General features: G+C 31.9%; 1 protein-coding gene and 1 long non-coding RNA gene across 2 annotated transcripts in view; one reads left to right on the top strand and one right to left on the bottom strand.

Moving 5' to 3' along the window:
• LOC147067956 (protein 5NUC-like) overlaps positions 1-20,816 on the bottom strand; it is a 42,919-nt gene extending 22,103 nt beyond the window's left edge. Inside the window, exon 1 of the mRNA XM_085953053.1 lies at positions 20,551-20,816. The gene's annotated coding sequence lies outside the window, so the exon portion shown is untranslated. The remainder of the gene's footprint in view (positions 1-20,550) is intronic.
• Positions 3,045-24,935, top strand: part of LOC147067955 (uncharacterized) — a 38,556-nt gene continuing 16,665 nt past the window's right edge. Inside the window, exons 1-2 of the long non-coding RNA XR_015071381.1 lie at positions 3,045-3,910; positions 4,133-5,045. This is a non-coding gene — a long non-coding RNA (uncharacterized LOC147067955). The remainder of the gene's footprint in view (positions 3,911-4,132; positions 5,046-24,935) is intronic.

Genomic DNA, 24,935 nt, shown 5'->3' with positions numbered 1-24,935 from the left:
AAAAATCAGCCGAAATCACCGGAACAACCTACCTAGGTCACCTCACGCGCACCGTACTGCATCGACACCAGCATGACTCAATGAACGTTTTTTTATCATTTTCTACATGCCTAGATTTTTTGTTTTTAGCGGTTGGCACTATGTATTTTTCCATAGGAATATTGTCTATTATATATGGTCTGCAGATTGGGTGCTGTTAAAAATATTATATATGGATGTAATATCGCAAGTAATTTTAACGTACGCACACGTAGAAGCTGTTAAAATTAATTGAAATTAGCATGGATAATGAATAATAATTCAAAATACTAATACATTAGAGTTGGCACTCTCCATCATTGAATTTACAAAGATGGTATGGGGATCGTTCAAAATATTCTGCAAAATGACGAAACCGTAGACAAAATTTGTGACAGCGTGACAGTACGCGACGTGCATCATAATATAATCACAGCTTTATAATACTATTTTAAACCTACATGTACCTACTGCACTGCTTATAATTTTTTTTATATAATAATAAAACAGTTGCAATATGTAATGAATAAAATATAATTTAAAATATTTTTTCCCAGTACTTCTTCTCTTTTTACCAAAATAGGTTTAATTAATTTTATTTTGGGATCTATAAATAATGTTTAAAATGATAATATTATGTACCTACACTACCTACCTACATATTATTATCATTTTTTTACACTTCCAACTTAATCTAACACTTCCGTGTATCCTTTTTGTTTCTAAGTACCTACCTACGGTCTCTTCTGTGAAAATTGGCAAACATCAAACCGATTTCCACTTTTGAGACTAGTGACCAGGAAGTAGGCGCTTGATATTATTATGCACCATCTCATCAGACCTCATTTTCACCTCTCACCTGTATCATAAATAAAATTGTAGGAAGTAGCTAGTATTTATTACCACGCATAATGGCATTTTCAAAATACTCATTATGTTATGCATTTTTGCAATCCCGCTTAATTTCTCAACCCAGAAATAATCCCGGAATTTAAAAAACTTGAATCATCGGATTAACGGATTAGATACTTATATTTTTTCACAAAAAGACATAACAACAGCATTAACTTAGAAAAATACCATTTAATTTTCACGTAATTACTTGCTCAGAAATAATATCTACAAGCCACATCCTGAAGCGGGCCCCTAGGCTACGATCTTTAGCGCTCCCCTACCTATCGCTAATGATAAAGGCACTACAGTAGCGTTTTCTATTTCTAATTAATGTGTACATTTAGTGTTTTTTTGTATATTTTAATACATCCATTTAAATTGTGGAGTTGTCGAGTATCGATACGCAATAAATTGTATCGTACAAGCACATAATTTTAAATAATAACATTATTGAATGAAAATAGGGCGGCAGGCGACTTTTTTTACTATTAGAGCAAATTTGTGATGCGTGTTTATCTCACTTATCAGGTCGACTCGCCACGCGGGCCCCCAAGCTAGAGCCCTGTCAACCCCCCTTGTGGGGGTCATGCTTTAAGTATGTCATCGATCAAGGGAGTAATACAAATTATTTAGTAAGTATATATTATATTTTTTGCCAGCAGACACTAATTTTTATTTTTGTTAAAAATGTCCCTTGTGTACAACTAGAAAACATACGAATCCTGTACGTAATTCCGATATTGCAATCCTTAAAATCTATTATATTCCCCACAGTATTGACAAATTGAAGTCACCCAATATCAATTAATACCAGACAGTTTGTTCTTATAATATTATGTAGGTACTTAAATATAAGACAAATCTTAAATTACCGACCACTTATTTTTTTGCCAAAAAATATTATTTTGAAAGCAATTGCATTTTTTAAATCTATTTTATACGGTCAAACTGTGTACCGTGTATTCATTAAATCGGTTATAAACGAGCGTGACAAAATCTACTGGCATTAAAAAAATCACTACGAGGCGATTATATCTATGGCGACCTTCAGTGTCCATTTAAATAGCGTGACAAAGAGGTGCTTCGAATTTCATGTTTTACTCACATTATTATGAGCGATGTCAATTACACATGAAAAAATATTTGAAATCAAATCATACGTGTGACGGCTGTTGACAGTTTAACCATGTCAAATTTACAGACATCAAATTACACGCCAGGTACAACATGACAGCGTATTATTGCTCAATAGTTTTTTTCTAGCTAAAGCAATTAACCAAATTATTAACGCGATGATTTTCCGAAAACAGTGGAAACTTACAATCAATTAACTATATTGTAATATAAGTCGGCTATGCTATGGTTTACTAATTTTACCCAAGTTTTGAAGAATTTTGTGTTAATCATGTAACTGTGTGTTATTTAAATAAACAGGTGGTTTATAAAGAAAAATATATAAAAATGCCATTAATCTCATAACTTTTATGTGATCGTAAAAAATATGTATAACTACCTATAGAGTTTCGATGCCAATCCCGTTTTTGGTTATGTTGAAATATGATCATTAGGTTAATAATATAGAAAAATGTACTTGACACGTTATACATATCCTGAAACATCAAGTAAATGAGTAATGATAATAGGTGAAACTAATAAAAAAATTTAATAATAACCTACTTCCATTCCTTCTTATTGTCATATTATTTTAGAGTATAAACTATCTTTTAAAATAAATAATCAATATGGTCCCCCTCATAGATGTATTAAATAGTTCCCCTATTATAAATATAAAGTTCACAATCAAACTATTGAAAGACTTCAACGTCATTTTCTACGTTTTCCCCAGATGAATATATTATTTCCTATAGTAATTTGTTAGAGATTGGAGAATCGATTAGTAATTAATCATATGTCATCATTAAAATCAAGGCGGCAAATAGCTGACATTTTGGTTTTGTTTAAATCGTAAATTCAATTTTTCACTGTCACTAACTGTTGATCATGATCCAGTTTCGTGTCCCTACTAGGCAGGTAAAAAATTGCGATATTTTTCACGTTATTTTTTTTAACTTAACTTTAACTTCTCTGTTTATTCAGAAACTAAAGCTTCATTCTTTTTTTTAATATTTTTTCTATTAACATGTTCAATACCTAACTCCAATTGAAATAAATATTTTTTTCTAGTTTCTACCTATTCAGCAACTTTTCATAATTTGATATGCTGTCTTTTATGTTATTGTACTTTTTCTTCTATTTTTTTATTTAACAATAAATTGTATTTTTTGTTGTTGTATAAATTGTACATGACTGTAATATTTATTATTATTAATCTGTGTGCTTTGTTTTACTGCTGTATATATTGTGTAATATATAATACATAATATATTGTTTCATACGCCGTTAATAAATAAATAAGAATTGCTAAAGTATCCACAGACGAAGATATTATTATATTGACATGAAAATTTACAAATTTCAGTGTAAACGCGTACCTATAAGCATTATTTGTCAATAATTTGTTAATCGACTTCTGAAATTGGGACAATTGGGAAATCGATACAAAGAAAACTGTTTACTTTAATTGGCTAGAAAATTGGTTTCATTGCCAATTTCGACATTAATTTATGTATAACTTTAAAAAATCAATAATGCTATAAAATCCAAATACTGCTTTAATATAAATTAAACACCATAAACTCGACTTCTTTGTACATTATTTATTCATTTCAACTGTAGACACTACTCTTCGGGCATATATGATGATATTGATGATAAGGTGACTTACTAATTAATCCGGTTATTAAAATAAAAATCAGCTTGAACTTATTTAACCCATAACTTTTTTGTTATGGCTCCTTCATCTAGAATTCCATCTTTAAGCCAGGCCTGGGCAAACTTGGCATGTCTGTGGGGCCCGCGAGCTTTAATCGTATTTCAGAAAAAGTTTACTCTTTTCTACATTTTGACGCCTTTTTAAAAATAAAATTTGAATATAAAGGTTCAAATAGACTATATGACGATCGGGCACATATATGCTAAGAGCGTTTTAGTGTCTATGATCAAATCTATGCCATTCCGACATTTATACATACATATTGTATGACAGCTATGACATCGTATTTACACTCTATGACACCCTGTGACACAGGACGCCAACATAAGAAACGGGTTTTTCGACATATATATGACCGATCGTCATAGAGTGTATTTGAAGCATAAGTACATGAATTACAGTAATTACACCATCGAGAAGAAATCTGAAAATTTGACAACACTCTTAATTCAGACAAATTCGAACAAATTAAAAATTCTGCTCGAAAAATGTTAGTTATTTTTGGATCAACCTACATAATATAACAAACATTTTCCATTATGAATATCAATAAAAACTCTTTACGATTAATCATCACCGATGAAAATTTATAAGCAATTTTAAGAATCTCAACTACAAAATCAACACCTGAAATTTAATAAATTTGAAAAATATGTAAATCAATTTAATTCTTCCATTATTGTTGGCTATTAGTGTATCATTTATTTTTTATATTGAAATTCCTTTTTCATGATAATACATAACGTATGTAAAAAAAATGTATTTTACTTGCGGCCCGCCATTCGTTTTATATTCCTAATGTGGCCCTTATCCAAAAAGATTGCCTAGGCCTGCCTTAAGCTTTGACTCAAAAATATTCAGTATCATCTTCAAAGTTGTAGGACCAACCGTCCGCATAGGAATTTGAATTAGCATATGAGGGCCTGGAAGAATATATAAAGCTAGCAGAGTATTTACGTCGGTGCTCGTCTCACGTACTGTACATGGAAAGCTGTCAACAGACTTTGGGGCGTACTCAAGATGGTGAAATGGAGGATTTTATGCAAGGCATGCCCACTGAAATGCAACTTCAACGAGATTCTACAAGCTGGGGAAAACGGGGTTGCTCTTGTGAACTTGAGTGACGTTTTGTCGCAGCCGATCCCGACACAAATAAGAAGAACCTTTATGGTGGAAAATATAGGCAAAACCGAAGTGAATTTATCACGGAAAGGGACGCGCTAAACGGTGGTGTTGAGCGTGCTCAGTATACCCGTGCGGCAGTATTAAAAGAGCGGTGAAAACATTTTATAATACGTAGGTACGTATTATTTATCATTAAGTATAATATAATATAGTCAAATCAATTATCTACATTCTACGTAAACTGAATCTAATGAAGTGTATTAAAGTACCTACGCATGTTTCATACTACTGAAGTATTACACTTATGAATGGTTTGAAGAAATAGCACTACATAATAAGATATAATATTTCTAGTTATATAATAATTATTATCCTAATTGTGAATCATGTCATGATGACTGACGATATGTATCACAGTTGTAAATGGCCAAAAAATTCAATAATACCAAACGACTAACACTAGTTTCGGTATTATTTTGTAATATTGCCCAATCGACGAACAAAAAAATAAAGTAAAAAGTATGGTTATTAGCTTATTCTTATTACTTTATTAGGTACCTACAATGTGTGCGTGTGTGTGTGTTTTTTTTTATTTAAATATAATTGATTAATATATTGAAATCTCTTGTTGACTAATATATTGACCATTCCTCCTGCTTCATATATGTTACAATTAATTTATATTAAGCAGATTAGATATTCCGGTCGGTCTGGTAATTGTCTAGTCAGTTTGTTAACGTCAGACGTATCTATCAAAAGTATTTTAGTTTAAAATGGACGACTTACGAAAATTACAATAATTGGACATCATCCTGTTGGCCTTTCTAATTCTGTGTGCACAGTGGCGTGGTCGAAATTTACATGTATGATTGATTCCGCTCGCTACTTGAAAATAGAAATCTGTTTTTGCATCATCGACTCATCGCCGAAACTGGAATCAATTATATTAATTATCTAGCAGAGATAAATGGTCAATTGTTACAATACATACAGGAGAACATTAGTGAAAAGAATATACTGGGAAGGTGCTTATGCGATCTGAAAATATTTTATGTTTAGGATGATCAGTTATTAGCCATTCAAGCCTTTTGGTTTATGCATAACATCCGATTACATTTACAGATTGGAAAATCATAAGTAGCCAGCGAAGTTAGAATCAATGATCCATTAATTACAAGCACGAGGCATTAAAATACAAATAATATAGAAATATCAATTATCAATATCATTCCCATTTTTTAGTACGTATTTTTTTATATTCTATAACAGTGATAGATAAATGAGACACGCGGGAGAAGTTTAAACTATTTTTGAAACGAAAAATAATCTATTGTTGTTATCAGAAAAATAAAAGGTTGGTTATTATCACGCAGTGTTCAACTATTTCACTACCTATTGATTCGGCAATTTTTTTTTTATACTCATCCACGAACATCGTTTTTGAACGAAGTTTCCCATATATATATTATCATATACCAATAATCACAGCGGCGGCTCTCGGGATGTTCTGGGTTCGATTCCACGCGAGGACACAATATTTATGTATTTTTCTCAAAGCTTGGTTGTTTGTGATTGTCCAAAATGACTGACAACCACCTTGTACGAAAAAGTGGGACATAGTTATTAATGCTACTTATATAAGTGAATGTGAAACATTGTGGAAGTTTACAACGTTTGAATCGTACCCAGACAATTGAACGCATGGACAGATTCGCAAGCTTCAAAGTAGCTGCAACATTGGAGAAAATTATGAGATTACAAAAAAGCGAATTGTGCATTGACCACTAATTTATTTAAATAACATTTGGTAATACGAATTGGGATTTATTTCTTAGAATAGCGATAGCAAACTTTTTATGGCTACATTCCAAAAAAAATTAAAAAGATATAATATAATATTGTAATAATGGATGCGACCAACGAATGCATATTATTTTATGAGGCCACCCTGAATTTAAAAAAAATGTGATCCTTCGCGTATGCGGGCACAACGTTCCACAGAATCACATTTTACATTTGATATATTGGTGAAAGCAAAATTATATGCGATATTTGTTATTATACAACCAGAAGTTACCTTTAAGCTTTGTTACTTGAAAAATCGTTTAAAATAATATGCAATACTTTTTCATATACAACCAGAATCCACTTTTTTTCCGACCATGTCCGATCCTAATAGGATCATAATATTGGCCTCCACAGAGTAGAAGTTTGTATTAACAGATTTTGTTTTTTATGAGAAATGGATGTCAGCCACTTTACTCAACCTATTAAGTCCATACCCTGACTCACACACAAATTGAAAAACAATATGTGTACTTGCCAGACCCAGGATTCGAACCTGAGACCCACGGCGTGATAGTCCAACGCGTAAACCGCGCGGCCATCGTGGGTGTCCACTTAAACACACAAAAAATGCATATGGGAAAACCATCCAAATGTGTGTTTGTGCATGTTGCAAATGTTGTTCCCTGCTTCGTTACCTATAATTTTTGTGAGTGCCACATGTTCTCCACCGCTGCCTTAATAATTCGAGTTTACAGTAAATTGACATGGTAGATTTTTATTTTTATTAATTATTACTCAATAATCATAAAGTAACCAAGGAACGATAACATAACTGGAATAATGAAAATATAACTTAATTTTTCATATGCGTGTAATTGTAAGATGCGGGAAATTTTCTGTGAAATCATTTGATCCATCTTTTAATAACACGAGCAATAGCGCCTGTACACATTCGTGGATTTACTGGCACCAATAGTGTGTAAATTAAACGAACACGATAATATCTGTTTACACGTAAAAGTGCTGACTGTCTCGCCTATCTCATTATTCAAGCGTCAGCGAGACGCGATGTTGTCACTGTATGGCTATTTGACAAAATGTGAAAATTGGTAAACGTCAAAAATGCTTTGCGCGGTGTAGTTCATATTGTTTCCGTCAGGTTTTCCACTACTGTTCTACTGCGCATACGCATCCGTCAAACAAGTTCCAATTATTGCGTGAAAATTCAGAAGCTACTGAGCTTTTTTGATCCATGCATGCAATCTAGCAACTTGCACGGTAATAAGTGTTCACACCAGCATTTTCTTATGTCCGCGACGATAATACGTAATGTCAGCAGTAAATCCATGGACGTGTAAACGGGGTATAAGTAGGTACAGTCTTAGAAACTTATCTAAAGAACGGTCAAAAATGGAACTACGGACTATCATATGGACGACATTTTGAAAACGTCATTCAATTGTCAGATTCTGTCCAGTTGCTAGTCTTGATTGGGTAGTTTTCGACTGTGGCTCCCCTATCTATTCTTTAGATAAGTTTGTAGGTCTGTACTATTACTTTCTTAGTTGCTTTTTATTACCTACATAAGTACTATATTCTAAATACGCATACAATGTATAACTTATTAATTTACAACTTTACTGTTTATAATATTATGTTGATACTGCTGGTAGGAAATATAATTATTATATTAAATGCATTGTGTAAGCACGCCACAAGTATCTACTACATAAATGGCTTATCATCCGAAAATTAAGCCATTTTGCTGATTGTGATTAGGGAATCCAATCCCGGGATCCCGGGATCCCGAGCTATTTTCGATACCTATGAATCCCGGGATTGATAAACATAATCCCGGGATTTCGGGATTGATTTTTTTTATCAATTTTTATGGAAAATATAACAGAAAAAATACTTTTAATACAAAATAACTATATTAGAAATAAACTGAGTTTGAATGAAGTTTGATGTGTAGGTTGCCGATTCATTTTATTTTTTCACATAGATTATTAAAAATGAGAAAGATTGGTAAAAAAACAATGCTTCGCCCTTTTAACAAAGTAATTCCACCATGATATCATACGTTTTACGGCAGTTTCATATTTGGCTGACTAATTAGATTTATGAAGCGGAAAGGCCATAAGTACGCCATGATTATTTGCTTTACTATTTTAAATCTCGCTGATCTATTCATTATGTCTTTACTATCAGAAATAGCAATCTCATATTAAATTCACATTATTATTTATATTATAATATTATTTACTCCATTAAACTTGTGTATTTCCAAGATTTAACGTATACAATATTAACAATAAATGTCTTAAATAGTATAAATTATACTTGATTTATTTTTGACCGATTTTATCAATGTTATTTGTAAATATAAAAATTTTATATTAACAATGGAAAAAAATCCCAATCCCGGGATTGTCAAATTGTAATCCCGAAATCCCGGGATCAGAATTTTGGCTCGGGATTGGATTCCCTAATTGTGATGTATCAAACGTCAGTTTTGCATAGTAATGGAATGATTGCACATAAGTAATCTTCTCAATGGAGACAACTGATTTTGTACCTATTTTGTGCCCGCATTTCAAAGTAACGATAACTGCAGATACCTTCATACTCATACCTATTTCATACTCGTCGATGTAAATCATTATTATAATATGGAACATACTATGGAGCAGGGGTGGCCAACTTATATTGCAATTGTGATAGACTTTTTGCATGAAAATATACCTCAAGGGTTCCGTCGCCGTGGCCGACCTTCCCTCACTCTACAGTGGTGCTTCAAAACGATCTACGCGTTGCAGGTCTCACATGGCGGGAGGCATGAGACATGGCGATGGGAAGAGGAAAGTGGCGCAACCTTGTGCATACCCTATATGATCCAATACTGGGGCGCGACATGGTGAAGAAAGTAAAATTCAAATATTTATTAAAATTCTTATTAAGTAATATGACTTTTTAGATTAGAGAGGATTATAAATAAATTCTAAATATGAAATTAAAAAAAAAATAATACGATGTAAAATGTGTGTGACAAAGAACAGATTAATAAATATAATTTAGATAGGCTATACCTAAATACACTACATTTTGACGCAGGGTTTTGAATGTGTGAGTGTCCTACGAAAATTGACCACATATTTTAGAGGTGCAATAGTGTGTTTAGCAACCATCACATACACCAATATTGAATGAGCGTCTGTGCATAAACCGAGAGCAGTTGTCAGAACCAAGGAATGACGTATTCTAGACACTTGTTTATGTTTATCCCACATTATTCCATACTCGAGATCGATTGCCTGTTAGGTAGTCCACACCCGTCAGGTATTTCAGCTCCCATTAATTCTGTGTTCCCTGCAGTGACGTCCCGTGGGGGTAGGCAGATTGAGCGTCGCTTGGGGGCGGCAGTTACTCAAAGGGCGGCAAATAGAGGAAAATCATTAGGTATATATAGAAAGCTACCTAAACTTAGTAATAACGGAAATATCTTTCCATTAAAAAAATCAGCTCACTAGTTGTAAACAAAATAAGTATATTAATTAGGTAAGTACTATAAAATCTTCAACAGGACTTTATTTTTTTGTCGGATTCGCGATGTCTAGTTTACTTCCGTTGTCCTTGGACTTCACTTTCTTCACAGTCACTCACGAGTTATGGAAGTTGTCAGGTGTATTTTTAAATGTACCTACCTATGTGAAACCGTAGACTCGCGATATTGTCTATTGAAGCAGAGATGGCATAGTATACCTATATCTTGTTAGTAATGTATCCATTCTACACACTTATTAGATATTCGAGTCATGAAAGGATATAAAAAGTACTCTATAAAAAAAAATGTGGCGGCATTTTGGCACTGCCTAGGGGCGGCATTTTGTCTAGGGACGTCACTGGTTCCCTGGTGTGTGAAGACCGAACGTATTTTAATTCCACATTGGGAGGATGATGAGCATACATTCGAGATTAAAAGGTATTTTTTTGTAAAATATAACCTATACTATTAGGAGTATTAGGTACCTGGACAACCTGTAAGTATAAAATATAACCACCTACCTCATTTTTACCCGAATTTAAGCCAATAGTAAAATTGTAAAATCGTATGTTTAGTAAAAGATATGTTCATAAACGAACGGATATAAATTATTTTAGGCAGACTATATTAATAAGATGACATATTTTGATATGGGCTTGTGTTCAATAAGTAAAATAATATTTGAAAAAATAAGTTTATTGTGTTTAATAGGTACCTACCTACCTAATAGTTATCTACGATTTAAAATTGGGTTAACCCTCAATAATAAATAAATTATTCATTATATTATACTTGGGCTATAAATACCTCAGTTGAGGCATGATCTAAAAAGATCGTGGATAGGCGATGCGCGGATTGCGGGTCGTTGGTGCAAATGACGCATGCCGAACGAAATATAATTTGTCATATAAATCCAAAATGCGTCCATTTAATGTTCTATTAGTAACAATAATAATATATTCATTGACATGTTTTCTTTTTCAAGTAAATGGGTAACGTTTTTAGTCATCGATTTAAGAATTAATACTCCCGTCGCCATCAAGAAATAAATCGACGTATTGTCACCTCGACGTTCGCTCTCCGAATGCCAGCGAGTCCAAAATTTCGTTGCGCCTATAGTTGAAAATTATTTGTCGTTTCACTGATGTATCGTCTTAATATTATGAAATATTTATTAAAATACGTTTTTTTGTTTATTTATATTTTATACTATCCTTGAGTTTGTTGGAAGAATAATAATTAATACAGTAATGGATAGCATACAGAGGCACGATATTATATTGTTCATTAATTAGTATTTACCACTGGCATAAGTATTTTCACATAAGTTGGAAAATTATATTTTCGCGTTATCTACGTTTCATACAAAAATAACTTGATGGAATAGGTAAGTCATGCTTATCAAGAAATGTTTATATTTTTTATTTGTGTAAGTCAACTAACTTGGTTTAACCCATTTAATTGCCTGTCGTGGTAATAATGGACCATAAAACAATATAGGTACTTACTTTCAATTTACGTTAGAATTAATAATTCTATATAATATATAATTCTTTTCTTGTAATTCTATTAATATATAATTCTTTAATATATAATTCTTTTCTTGTAATTCAATTAATATATTATCACGATATCAAAGACGTTTTCAATATAATTTCATTATAATTACTTTATTTCAAGAAAATATTATTTAATTTATATTTTATACAGTGATAATAAAACTTCGGAAGGAATTTATTAAGTAATAATCGATTATTAATCACATAATACTTTTAATATCAATGTCAAATAGCGTATTGGATTATCTTATTAGATTAATACATAATAATATATATTAAAACATATGTACTCTTGCTATGTGAATACACGAAATAAAATAGGCACTAAGTTTCCGAAACCCCCCCACCCTTTCCCCCCTTTTTATGTTTACTATATTAACAATAATTGTAAAAAAAATGTTATGTTATCAAGTAATTTAAAAGAAAAGTGACCCGAGTCTACGCTCACCCGTGTTGGTACTTTATGCATAGTAATGCGTATATATATTTTAATTATTTACATATTCTATATCCACAACATCAACCGAGAATTAGAGCATTTCTACGAAACCATCTTTCAAACAGCGATGGGTTTAGGTACATGGAGGTCTGTGGCACTGACATGTTTGGATGCACCCTTGTGTGCACCCATTATACGCGCGATAAACCACGTAATGTATATCCATTACAATGGATATACAACACAATAAGCGTGATTTTGTCAGGATTTTGTTAAATCGATTATTTAGTGAATTTAGATGTCGATACTTTATAATGAAGTAAAAGCATCGTTTGATTCATGGAAAAACGGTACTGCTCGCAAAAATTGTAATATGTGTATATATGCCTTCATTCGCCGCCCTTTATAATGTACCGTCCCATACCCCGACGGGACGTCACTGGGTGAAGGAACGGACTAACAGAAGACTATGGGCTTTCGAAATGTGGATGTATCGGCATATGAAGAGGATTTCCTGGATCGGTTACTGGAGGATTACCAATGAAGAGATTTTAAGGCGCACCTATTAGTCTATCGCTAACATCAAGAGTAAAAAGGCTGAATACTTCTGCCATATTTTAGCAGGGAAGGTGATCTATACCAGCTCTTATGTTATATTTTGGCGCATTCTTTTGAAATTTATAAGACGCGTTGGTTGGTTACCACATAAGCGTGAAGTTTGATAGTTTTGACAGAAAATGTAACGTAGTTAGAGCGACGTTAAGCGAGAGAAAATTATGCAATAGACTTGATGTAAGAGCAGTCCAAAATTGTATCGGTAATTAGTGCGCATTAGAACAAATCGTAACCTGCGCAAGTTCATGGTTAAATTTATTGTTCCACCATAATATTCTATGTCATAATCGACGAATAGTTTTCTTGTTATCGGCCTAAATCAATACCGCGTAAGAACCATGCATAATACATACTAACTGTTGAAAACGCATAAAAACCATACCGTGCGTAAACCATCATATTATGGAGATGGTCATCATAACATTAAAAAAATGGTTCATTGATAGACACTAAAGATTTTGAAAAACTTCTTCTATAGAGATAGAACCTAAATGTCTGAAATCTAAGCAAAAAAGGACATAAGAAATTAGCTACAAGCGACTTCACACTTCTACTATGACATTTATTTGCAAATTTGATGACCGTGTAAAAAGACAATCCGCCACGATAAGTAGATAAGCAGCCGATAATAATAAACTTCGGTTAGTAATAAACGTGTAGTTGAAAAATCCGATACAATTTGTGTAAAATCGTTTATAACTGTACACACGATTAGCATAAAAAATGGTCGCCATATTGCGTAAATACGAAAATCGGAATAGCAACTGAGCGATTTACATGTTTGTGGCTTTTACCAACTTCACCGTGCTTCACCTACTTGCTAAATAATTTCAAATGTCATAACAGAGAATAGATAAGGTATAAGACTCCTTCTATGTATAGTCAAAACTCTTTGTTGATTACATAGAACGACGATAGGTATTATGAAAGTCTTGCTGTCTGCTATATTCCAAGATACATCGATCAGTCTATGAATGAATTCTGTTTCACTCTTTAATTTAAAATAACAATCATATTAAAATCATTCGGCTCCAGCCAATTTACTATGTAATCGTATATTTAGAAACCAGAAACATATCGGAGTCGGGTCCATAGAGGTCTGATTTGCACAGCTTTGCAACTGTATGTATGTGGGTTTAATTTTGATACGAAAATAATATGCCCTGATGAATTTTATATCTAGTACATAAAATCACATTCACCATTATTTGTTATGTTAATTGTTTTACTTATTCAGATAATTGTTGCCGCCTACAAATTGCATTAGATATCTTAAAATGGTCCGGGTATGTGTCGTACAAAACAATTTTTTGTCATTCATTAAATAATTGCTTTATAACGTAGGTAACCGCTTATTTTTTTACGGACGTTCTTTTTCATTTATGTCATTGTTTATTTTTAACTGATAACACCAAAATACCACAAATTTCACAAACGGAATTGTATACCTATGTACATAAATAATCGCATACCTACTTAACATGATAAGAGTTCTTTCGAGCTGTTTGTAAATTACTGCTTATGACAGATAATTATATCATAGGTAAATGTTATTTACACGGGTTAGGTCATTATTATAGGTGTTATAAAAAACCTTATTCTATAGTAATGGAACCTTGATGTGTGAAATTGAAACAAAAAAGGACCACTGGTTCACTGACTAATTTACCTTCAAACAGATTAATTTTCAGGGAACTTCACACCACTGCCATTACATTTATTTACCAATTTGCAAGGCCCGTAAAAAAACAATCTATCAGCCAATACTACTACACTTCGGCATTATTATTTAGTTGAATCAATGAACATATAAAATGTCAGCCATTTTGTGTAAATAAGAATATCGGAATGGCAACTTGGCGATGTTAATATTTGTGGAATTTACCAACCTTACCTTGCTTCATGCTTTTCGTAAATAATTTCAAATATCATAACAGAAAATATAACGTATAAGGCATTTTTTATTTATAGTCGAAATTATTTAGTTCAGGTATTTTTCATATATTTTGTTATTAAATAAGTATATTCAGCTTCGATGTAAATGTATATATTTTATATGTGACACGTAAATAAAAATAATGCACTGTGTATGTATATGAATAATTTATAATACGATTCATCTAAAAACACAAAAATGACCACATTAGAAATACATTGTTTTGTAAAACAACTAATATAATATGTATCCTTCATTACTGAAGAAGGTGAACAGGTTTTCTAAAAATGAACGAAAAAGGCACAATAACAAACAATTTTTTCTTAATTGTTTAATGCATATTGTTTAAACTTGTATTTTCTTTTCTTTTTAATTAGCTTTAAACTCTGACCTGGATCCTGGGCGCCTCACGAAGATGTTTCTTGATAGATTTTTTACGAGAAATGGAGATAAGTCACATGCCCAATCTATTAGATATGAACCTACTATAGGTTCAAAAACAACTTGAAAACATCGTAATATTGTGAATTAAATTTTCTAAACTAAAAATTCGAACCCGAGGCCCGTGACTTCATAATTGGATACGTTACCACCAGTGTTGCCCATTATCGTTAATAATATATGGCAGATAAGGTTAAAAAAAACTAGTTGATATAAAAGCATGCTAGATTATTTTATCGATTAGCATTAAAAAAACTATTTCATAATTATTATGAACATCGTTCACGAGAACAAATATTAAAGAATAAATTATTGATTAGCGACTAAAATTATGTCGTAGATACAACTGAAAATTAACGAAAGTATGATATTTTGTAATTGTATTGTTAATATACAAAGTAGAAAAGGTCAGCATACTGATTTCCAAGCAAATCTGGTGTAGTATTCTAGTTTTTTGTATGAGAAATTCTGAGCTGTTTTTACTATAGCAAAAAACGCTAGTTTTTATGTTATACGACAAGTGCATATTTTGCAAGTTATTACATATGCTAGATCTGGCCAGAAACACGATAAGTTGACAACGCTGGTTACCACTCGTCTATCGTGATGCTAATTAATACTTGGGTATTATTTTGTACGTATAATACGGACCACTGTAGAAATCAATGGGCGAGGAATCAGCCAAGAGCACATACCGACGCGGTGTGATTGTCGGCTGATGGTATGCCGATGAACTGGAAAGTCGCTTGGCAAGTGGACAACCGTTTGACAATTAATGCAGTCATACAGTGATAGCCGACGTGCACACAATTTCCAAATGACAATCAAAAAACTCGCCAGATCGACAAACTGATCATATTCGGTGGAATAATCGACCCCGGATGATAATGATGTTGAGTGTCCATACACCACAGACAGATTAACTCTTAAAGGGGGCCGGTATATACCGATATATAATATCGGTTTTATTATGTACATAATAGACTGATTTTTTGTTCTAAAAATAAATTTAATGTAATAAGTATGGCTACATTTACATGAAAGGAAGTTGAACATGATTGATGCTGGTTGACTAATAGTGTTGATTTTTGAAGTGTAACTTTATGCCTAGAAAGAAAACATACGAATGTGTCTCATCATAGACTATAAAGGAAGAAACTCCTAAAAATGGCAGCGGATCCGAGAATGGAGAGCAAAAATAAATGTTCACTTCTATCGCCTCTAATCGCTGTTCGACTTTTTTTTTAAATTTGTGGCAATTTGAAAAAAAGAATCTTCTACTCGGCAATTAATTTATTTTTCAGGAGCTGATTTATGATCCCTGGACTTTAGAATGTTTAGCCCTACGGTAAATCCAGTCCTGACAAGGAAGTTGTTTCAGAACACAGTTGGAACAATTTCGTGACATTTTAAATAGAAAAACAAATAAGTGCGATTTTCATGTTTTCCGGATATATCATTTAAATTTGAACAACTAAAACAAACTTTAGAATACCTTTGTAATAATATAATCGATTTTTACAACATTTTCAGAAACTCCACAACGTAAGCACGAGAATAATAATTATTATTTGATTATGGTCGGAAAAAATAATTGATTACCATTGTTTATTTAATACTCTGGTACATATATGCATCAGCTGTTATTTAATAATTTCATTGTCGTTACGTAATCGTATTGCATGAAAAATATCTGCATAGCTGAACAATTAAATGACACGGAATTAAATCCTGCCAGGAAATTTACATTAATTATAAGCCGACTTGTTAGCCGCTCGAACATCTTGAGCGTTCGAATCTTAGGTCTGGCAGATACAGATATTGTTTTTCAATGGAGTATGGGTCTAATAGATTGAGGAAGTGGCTAACATCCATTTATTATAAAAACAAACTCCACTACGTGGAGACCCATATGATCGGATACAGTCAAAAAATATATAAATTTAGAAAGCGCTTCAGAGAGTATTACAAGAGCCGTTAGTTAAAATGTGTCGTAATTAAGTATGGTACCTTTAACATAGTGGTATATGTGCGTGGGCGCGAAACCCGAGAGATGCAGGTTCGACTCCTGCGGCGTGTCTAACTTTTCTCAAAAAGATTTTTGCTATTGGTTATAATGTATTTTCTCAGAAGCGTTTTCAAAAATTATGTTTTTTAAATACTTGTACAGTTTTAATTATTATTGTATAGAATATTATCAAATTTCACATGTTATTACTATTTTAATGGCGTATGTAATCAATAGTATTAACACTAAGATTAAAATTCTTATCAACTCATTATTTTAAATTTAAGCTCCACAATCAATTTGTTACGTATATTGACAAGGTTGACAGAAGTTTTTAATTATAATGCATTACCAATTTCAACTTTATGTATTTAAAATATAAAACGTTTTATTGTTCGCTTTATTAAAGGCAGAAAAACGTGTTTTTCTTGAATATTCAATAAACTTATTATTTCAGTGAACAATTTTATTTATACATTTTCTTGTTATGATAATAATAATTATGCAGAAGGATGTACTTATTCGTGTGTCTGACAATCTGTTTTTGGATGCTGCTACAGACGTGGTTTGAGAAGACTTTTTGTCAAGTACAATAACATCATAAATTTTCTTATTTTTTGAACCATTTCAGTGCAGTATAAAATATTTTTATCACTTACAAAATATAATATCACTTATAACCTATACCTATTATAATATAATTGTGTGAATATATAGTATTCCTGAGAAACAATAAGACACTGATACTAATAGTAAAATTATATAGTGAATACATTTTCTAACAGCTTAAATAATGTATGTACCTACCTATTAAAATAAAAGAAAATATATACTAGGTAAAAAATAAAGACTAGTTTAGTATAGGTACTCAAATGGACATTGTAAACTGAAACATCAGCATTTAAGCATTACTATATTAATGTATTTTATATTAATTATAAATTTATTTTAATTATTAATTTTATTGATGATTGGAATTTAGTAAATAAAAATAATATGTTGGAAATAAGTGTTTATTTTTAAAAATCCTTTAGTGATTGACATTTTTCACATAAGTGGATAGGTACCAATGGCGAGGGGTGGAGGTAGGCTCTTAAGATTTGACATAAATAGTGCACACTAAACTTCGTCAGTAATACTTATTTGCTTTCATTGAAATAAAAATGTAATTTTCAGATGGTACTGTTTAGTTTTTTTAAAATTCAATTAAACATTGCCTTGAATAAACCATAATAAGTATGCTATGGGCGATCCGACCTAAATAGTGTCCACTTTTTCAGTCATACTTACTTATTTGTTTTCGTTGAATTAGGAATACATTATTACAGTTACCGCTGGTTAGTTTGTAAAAAATCATTAAGCCCTGCCCGAACCAAATCATAATCTAAATACATATTCTTCTATCTATAAAATATGTAAATTATAATGGCATAATTTTAGATATTTCATAGGTAAGTAAATATTATTTTACTATTATCTACTGGTACTAATTCTACTATGACTTAGATTAGGCAGGGTTTAATTGAATTTTAAAAACTAACAAACATTATCTACACATTTAATATACATACATAATAATATACAAATAAATTTGGCTGGCAAAGTTTTAAGTTTTGACGTAGAAGAAGATGGAGGCCAAAGATTCGCTGGTTAGATGGAGCTGTCAGTGACTGCCGTATTCTGGGGATACCAAATTGGAAAGCGGCCACACTGGATAGGGACAGGTGGAGGAAGCTGTTGGAGGAGGCCAGGACCCACACCGGGTTGTCGCGCCCCTGATGATGATGATGAAAGTTTTAAATCGGATCTCAACAGCCTACCTCCACCATTCGACACTGATAGGTACGTAGTTTTAGCCGGAAAACATAGATACCAATTATCGACAAATCAATACGTCATCACAATTCATAGAATTTTTCCTAGAGAGAGATAAGATTGTTTTTAAAGGTTTACTATATTTAAGTTTGAAGAGGCGTGTATGGAGACAAACATGTACAGCCTAATAAATTTTATAATAATGTTATGCACTAGTGTTTTAAATATTTATGATAATCGTTATATTTTTAGCAATCAATTTTATATTAATGCACGTTAAAAAAATAATTGTAGAATAAATCAGTCTCACGTTTATAATTTTTTCAAAAGATGTTGATTGCCAAGTCTATTTCAAACGCATGGAAAATAGCGTTGATAAAGAAGACAAAACAATGTTATTCGGGTTAATAATTTTGTTTATTTAAAATTTAAAAAAAAAAACTATGTATACCTAGTGCCCCATTCATCAAAAAAAGCGTAGAAGGGAAATAATCAGTTGGCAAAATTCCAATAAAATGCTAGATGTCATAACATAATCAATATAAAAAAAATTAAATACATTGGTAAAGCTAAAATAAACATTTTAAATGGGTGCACATGTTAAATTAATATTATATTATTGTGTAATGATATCATCGCATTTTATCTACTGCAAAGTTTTTTTTTCATTTAATTCATTCCGACCATCTCCGATCCTAATAGCCTCCTATAATCCTCCACAGAGTGGAGGTTTGAATTAACAGATTTTTGTTTTTACGAGTAATGGATGTCAGCCACTTGCTCAACCTATTAAGGCCATACTCTGACTCATACACAAATTAAAAACCAATATGTGTACTTGCCAGACCCAGGATTCGAGCTCGGGACCCACTGTGTTATAGGCCGACGCGCCATCGTGAAGTTTTTTTTGGCCACAGAATATTATTATTGTGTGACAACATTTTTAAGAGAAAATATCTTAAAATGTGTATTTTCCATCTGATTATTATGGGGTATAAATTGTGACGAATCTAGTCTCGTCAAGAGGAGTTAAGTAGGTGCCAGTGTATGTAATTGGCTTTTTCATTAGTCATCACAGTATTATTAACATTATGGTATATTATACCCATAATTACTATGAATATAGAGAGCTAGTGATGTAATTTTATGAAAAAAAAATATCGAGTAAATTTATATTCCAATTTTAGCCACCTACCTCTTCATTAACACGAAAAACACACATTTGTTTGGAAATGGATTGGAATAATATTTTTATGGAATGAAATTAATGTAAACTGAAAATGCAGTCTTGGGGAAAAATTAAATATATTTTTATAAATCTCACATAATGTTTTTGCCTATATATATAATATTAATCCTCAGTAATAAATACGTAGTTAACCCTCTGGCTTAGATTCATTCATTGGTTAGTTACTAAGTATTTTTTTCACTTATGTGAATTTTGCAAGGAAAATAAACTTTCAATATAACTTAATATCAACTTTCTAATTATTTATAGATCTATAAAAAACATATTTACGTAAAGTTCAACATACCGTATTTTGTAAACAGTTTTCAGTATCAAACAGCTGTCTTTTTCTCAAACATCAAAAAAGATTTATTAACTCCATTCTACAAAATTAACAGTGTCACAGACAATCGCAATAAATCTCAGAATATAATCCGCTGGCACTAACTAGTTGTATTAACAAAAATAAATAATTCACTTTTTTTCGTTCTATTTTTTGAATAAGGTAATCTGTTTTGCGGGAAACTAGACTTCAGTGAAAGAATATTTCTATATGACCGCTCATCGACGACTGACAAAGTTTCTACATGTTGCTAAAACGAACGTTGTGTGCATTGCCCACTCGTGGTACAGGTACCTCCATTAGAATAATTTATATTTATCTACGTTAAAAACAAAACAATAAGACCGACTGCTAATCTCAATAGAAACACGTCTAATCGTTGTCGTATATGACTAATTTTAATAATAATAAAATTTATCTCGGAGCATGGAGTAATAAAATTCTTACTCCGAAACGGCAAACAATTTCTTAAACATGTTTAACAATATTTAATAATTATTCAACACTTTTATTTATTCTCGTTAAACAAGTTTTGTTCATTGTTAAAGTCGTTTTTTTTTAAAATAGACGTAATAATTCTTTTATCAGAAATACATAATTCACTAAATTCAGTCAAATTAAAATGCATTTTTATTGAAATGTTATCTTAAAGTGCTAATAAAGTATTTATTATACACAGAGATTTTTCAAAATTATTTTATTCAGATATTATAACTAAATAAAATAAGATACTTGTATAACATAATATCTTACCAAGCAAACTAGCCTTTAACTACGAATCACATTCTTTCAATTTTCAAATTACAGATTTCGCTTAACAATTCATGGTATTAATATCAATTTATAGGCACATATTGTAACCTCAATTCATAATCTCAACTAATTCAGATGTCCAACTATGAAATTACTTACTCTATGCAACATACGATGGTGCAAATTACTGTCCCACATATTGGTCGTGACAAGAGTGTAAACACTACACAGGTACAGTGAAAATATCACAATGTATATGCGTATATAGGTATATAATAACTCTTGGGTATATATTATAGTAATACAGTGTAAATTGTGAGTTACTTAAAAATCAGTCATAAAGTACTAAACAAGCAGACTCACAATATTATTAGTTTATATTTGTCGTTATATACAACAATTGGTAAAGCATGTTAATCACGTATTGACTATCACAAAATAAAATGGATTATCTTTAATAAGATGATAAGGTGATGTTTTATAATCATTTAACTTATGCGAAAACAAAATATCTTTTGATAACACTTTCTACGCAATTAAAAAAGATAATACAGGTATATATATATTGATAAATGTTATCTACAGAGTGTTTTTATAGAAACGATATTCAATCACCCACAGCTAATCAGAATGTCGTGTAATCCTAAATATCTGAGTTTTCTATCAACATCGCTTGATCCGTAAAATGCAGAACACCATTCAATCGTAAGCCGAGTCTCACATATAAACTTGTCTCGATTGCAACACGTCGAATATGTCGATGTGATTTTGTTAGTACCTATTCACAAAACATATTATATTATGTAACCTAATGGGCCTCCGCTGGAATGTAAGATTTTAGTTTCTAAAAAAACAGTTTTTTCGCATGCAATAAATTTCACCCGACACGCAGGTTTAATTCCAAAATTTCGCACTTCATCTTTAATTTTGGCTGGCCGTGTGACGTCACTGTCCTAGCATAGCCTCGCCTATCCGCACGGAAGAAAGTTTTAATGTTGCGCCCGATTTCGATTTGTGACTATATCCCAGTCGAGATGATTTTCAATGTGCGACTGGGCTAACACACAAATGAAGACAAACACAAATTGAATTTTTTCGTTCGGTTAGAGTAAAAGTAAATTACCATTATCGCTCCTAAGCGAAGCATATAACTAATAATGTTACATTACATTAATTAGGTACCATTTTACGTGGAATCTTTGTTAACCATTCGATAACGCAGATTGTAAATTAACACGTAATTTTTATGCACAAAACTGTGCGGACTACACTAACTACTCCACCGCGAGACTAAAACGCATGCAGTATTATGACGTTATATTTATATATTAAGAGTTGTATAATAATATTCAGATTAAAACTTAATGCGAAAGTTCTATTGACTGTTTGATTAAGTATAAAATAGATTTTTTCATAAAGTATGCATTTAATCTAACGATTGTACTGTATTATAGAATCTATATATAATGAATTGTTATAAAATACAATAAAACATAATACTAGTACTAATTATCTATGTTTGTTGCGAATTATTAATTAATTCATAACAACCGTGGGAAATGGGCTAGATATCTACCTACGCCACTGAGTTTTGAATAAAATTATTGAAATACCAACACTTCCAGTTATATTGTAAGTTTGTACTAGACTGACTGACGAGTATCTATATTTTATGTGAAGTTTATTAGTTGTATATAATTTTTAGACACCCGGTTAAAGGTCGTGGCGGGAGTATAATATTATCTAATACGGTGTTGTCATGTTTTTTACATACAAAATATTTCAATAGAAAAAAGTTTAAAAAAAAAAACTAAGCGTGTTGGATTTCACTCATGTGGTAAAAAAAAAAGAAAGATTCTCTTTAAAAATTTTAAGTGAGATAGTATCTGCTTAGTCTCATTTAAAAATAATTATTACGATTAGGTACACATAACGAAATAAGTACCTGGGTACAAGGTGATACAATGAATGAAAGTGAATAGGTATGTCTCATAATGAATTTACATACTTTCACTTCAGCCCTTCGCAGATATTTCGTGACGTAGCGTTTCAGGAAGAGCTTATAAATAATTGTCAGTAATACATTTCACCGTAGTACAGTTTACCGTTGTTTTACCGAAAATAAATGTCCGTATAGCATTGAGACCGTGAAATTATGCGTTCTTTGTAGAGCTTTGCAGACAGTTATTTTCCAATTTTATTAAATTCAATAAGAACATTAATTTAATATTGATTGTCGATTGGTATTAAATAAGTATCTGACAATAACGCTGTCATTATTATCAGATATTTACCATAATTTCTTATTATACACTATAAAAAATGATTGTATTTCTAATTTACTTACCTACCTATTTTCTTTTGTATTCCGGTTGGTTTTATTACATATTTTGTAGGTGTTTTATTTAGACATTAATTTAATCTTAAGACGATACTTCAGCGAAACGGTAAATAATTTTCAACTATAGGCGCGACGAAATTTTGGACTCGCTGGCAATCCAAGAGCGAACGTCGAGGTGTGAATACGTCAATTTTTTTCGTGATGGCGACGGGGGTATTAATTCTTAAATCGTGTAAAGATGACTAAAAACGTTACCCATTTACTTGAAAAAGAAAACATGTCAATGAATATATTATTATTGTTACTAATAGCAGAACAAACAGAACATTAAATGGACGCATGTTGGATTTAAATGACATATTATATTTCATTCGGCATGCGTCATTTGCACCCGCGACCCGCAATCCGCGCATCGCCTAGCCGCGATCTTTTTAGACCATGCCTCAACTGAGGTATAGCCTTAATACTATACGACCATCTATTTCCGATACAATATCTCACGGTGAACTGTGATACGGCTTATTCCATACGTACGAATTTCCGGACACGGTGAATGGCGTGTACTAGAGTGCAAGAATCATATCTAGTCTACTAAACGCTGTATAATTGTCCTCCGTCGAAACCAGGCTGCAATAGCCGATCAACTTGACAGAAGCTCAGGCAGATTGTAGTAACCCTTCTCTTCTAGCCGACGTAATATGGGTATGTGATTGGTAACCTTGCGATTCACCACTCGATCTGTCCAAGCAGGCCAAAAAATTCTGTGGCCGGTTAAGAACTAGGAAGCTTAATAGTCTGGATTCGGCCTGGTTATATCCTTGTGCCAATTAATGTTTGGAAAGAAAAATGTTTCCTGCGTTTTCTGGATCCGGTCCATCGCTCCTGCTAGACTTGCAGCGCGGTATCATGCGTCATTTTTTACGCGATCATCTTCCAATCATACCGGCTGATTGAGGCACATCTCACCGGAAGCTACAATTAGATGTCAAGATACCACCCACAAAGGCAAAATTAAGTATAGACATGTCATAAAATTACAAATATATATATGACACAATACGATAGCTTAAGGTAGACCCATGGGGAATGGGAAAACTGGTCGCCAGAACAAATGGGCACTGGATTAAATAAATATACGTTCATTACGATTATACACAGAAAGTAGACGAAGAATTTTAATCAGTTTCTATCTATCTACTACTTAGTAGTTTAAATTCATTTTGCTCTTGACATAATATTTTTATTGTGGATTGAG

The sequence above is a fragment of the Rhyacophila brunnea genome, unplaced genomic scaffold, assembly GCF_057557595.1.
Source record: "Rhyacophila brunnea isolate RB1 unplaced genomic scaffold, BYU_Rbru_1.0 scaffold_3, whole genome shotgun sequence".
Classification (NCBI taxonomy): Eukaryota; Metazoa; Arthropoda; class Insecta; order Trichoptera; family Rhyacophilidae; genus Rhyacophila; species Rhyacophila brunnea.
Note: the sequence above shows the minus strand (reverse complement) of the source record. Positions and strands in the feature narration are given on the sequence as shown.